Below are 2,500 nucleotides of genomic sequence, written 5' to 3' on the forward strand. Positions count from 1 at the left end.
TGCACAAGGCCGTGCGCATTTAACTCCGAATGCAAGTATTGATGTTTTAACGGTGTGAGACTTAACCAGGTTCTCTATATAGGTGTATTTCCAGGGTTACTGGGCTCCTAACTAAGTTGCGTCATTACGTTTCTCTTACTATTTTAAAACAGATGTTTTTTTCTCTTATTTACCCTTTTCTTATATACGGTTGCCACCATCTGGGGCAATACTAACGTAACTACTCTAAATCCGTTAATTGCATTGCAGAAAAAGGCAATAAGAAGCATTACCTTTTCCCAGTATAGTGATCATACTTCTTCTTTGTTTACAGATTTTAACATTTTGAAATTCCTTGATGTTATATATTATTTAAATTTCATTTTTATGTTTAAATTTCATTTAATATGCTCCCATCTTTCTTCAGTATTTTCTTTACCCGTATATCTTCAAGGCATAAGCATGAAACTAGGCTAGCCTCTATATCGACATTTTGACAGCCCGGAGCTCAACCAACTGAGACACCGGTGCGCGGCGTATACTAGCATTTAGATGCCTCCATGGCCTAGTTTCTATAGTAATTACTTTACTATAGGAAGACTAAATTTCATTCTTCCTATACTAGAACAAAAAGTGGCCTTCATTTAACTTTACCTAAAATTACTAAAGTCACAGTAAAAGGGAATTCAGATATTCAAGATAACTTATATTTAATTTATTACCGAAAGAAATCAAGGAAACCTCCAATTTTAGTATTTTCAAAAGTCGCTTGAAAAGATACTTCTTAGGTATTTGAATTTTAAATTAACTTTAAATTTTATTTATTTTTATCATATTTTGTTTTCACGATATCTAATTTTATATTTGTGATGGGAGGTGAGGATGGGCGGATACTAGTGTTTCTAAGTATTTCTAGTGTTACTAAGTTTCACCAGAAGTACTTATACATTTTAGTCGTAGTTTACTTACTTTAGATGATTCTATTGTTTATATGGAGGGTCCCTCTGGATGTCAGCCTAGTTGCTGAATGGGCCACCCTGGTGAGGATGGGCGGATACTAGTGTTTCTAAGTATTTCTAGTGTTACTAAGTTTCACCAGAAGTACTTATACATTTTAGTCGTAGTTTACTTACTTTAGATGATTCTATTGTTTATATGGAGGGTCCCTCTGGATGTCAGCCTAGTTGCTGAATGGGCCACCCTGGTTAAAAGAGTTTTCATCTTGTTTGTAATACGCCTTTGATTAAAGATGCAATATATACTCTTTTTTTTATAAGAACGGAGATTAACCAAAATTTTAAGAACATAAACCGCTTTCATAAATGGCGACTTCCTTTACATTCTTTTGTATTTATGTTAATTAAACCTACTGCCTTCATTTTGAAACAAATACTTTTTGAGGCTAGAAAGCGTATTAGTATTAAAACAGAAAGATATTTTATTTGGCCATTATGGAGAGGGTCTGTACAAAGAATATACCCACGCTGAAAGTCAGTTAAGAACGTCATTTATTTATTTTTTGTTCTTTTACTTGCCGTATATATAATGGTAAAAGAAATGTAAAACTGTAGTCTAACAGGACAATTAAGACCAATGAAAATACTTAGACACGACTTTTTACTGGGCTGCCAGTATGGCAAACCAGCCGAAAAATGGGTGTCATTTCTCCGTTTTTTCCCGTGTAAGGAAGATGGAAAAACCTGTCGCTCCCCTGCTAAGTATTGGTTTTGTGCCTAGAGTATCGTGCGCGTATCTTTGGTACGTTTCAGGGGGTACTGGAAATGCATATATTTCATCAGGTGGACACAGTACAAACAATGGCAACGAAGTCGATGAAACGCGAATGGTGTTTTATTGGATCTTTAAACAAAATATACCCTTTTGGAGCTCAATAATAGAACGTCAATTCGATAAACAACACAAGCTGGGAAAAATAAATATCTGGAATTTACCTTAAAAGCGACGAATAAGGGGCATCAACAACAATTGCATCTTTTCGCCCGTCAGATGTCAATATTTTGTGAATATAGTGTTATGTACAACACTGAAACCAAATGGCAAATTCTCTGGTAACTTTTTCTATTCTGGCTGGATATGGGTTTAGAAAACTTAGAGAAAGGATCGAACACCTTGAATACATCTGTGTTTTCTGTTGAAGAAACTGTGGTGCTGCGTCGGTGGGGAAGTAGTATACAAAAATTTGGTTTTATCAACCGAGTTGATAATGTAAATTGGCCACCGTACAGAGATTCTAAAAGCGGACGGTTCGAGCGTGAGCCCTTCGTCAGAGCGAATCGAGGAATTATGGGTTTTTTGCCTCTAATAGCAAATTTATATGTTTTTTATTTTAATACATTTTTCGCTGGAAAAAGGTTTTTTGTCCGATTTTCCTTTGTGAATTCATCATGTTGTGTAATATTCGAACTTAACAAATTTGCATAAGTGGGTTGAAATGTGCTACAGGGATGACGTTTTATAAAAATGACAGGAATGTTTTCTTTCTGTCAAATAATTGATAGGT

At 35.0% G+C, this 2,500-nt stretch overlaps 1 protein-coding gene across 8 annotated transcripts in view; it reads left to right on the forward strand.

Moving 5' to 3' along the window:
• LOC137978477 (MAM and LDL-receptor class A domain-containing protein 2-like) overlaps positions 1–2,500 on the forward strand; it is a 359,940-nt gene that overhangs the window by 15,018 nt on the left and 342,422 nt on the right. The window lies entirely within an intron of this gene.

Source organism: Montipora foliosa, chromosome 12, assembly GCF_036669935.1.
Source record: "Montipora foliosa isolate CH-2021 chromosome 12, ASM3666993v2, whole genome shotgun sequence".
Taxonomy (NCBI): domain Eukaryota; kingdom Metazoa; phylum Cnidaria; class Anthozoa; order Scleractinia; family Acroporidae; genus Montipora; species Montipora foliosa.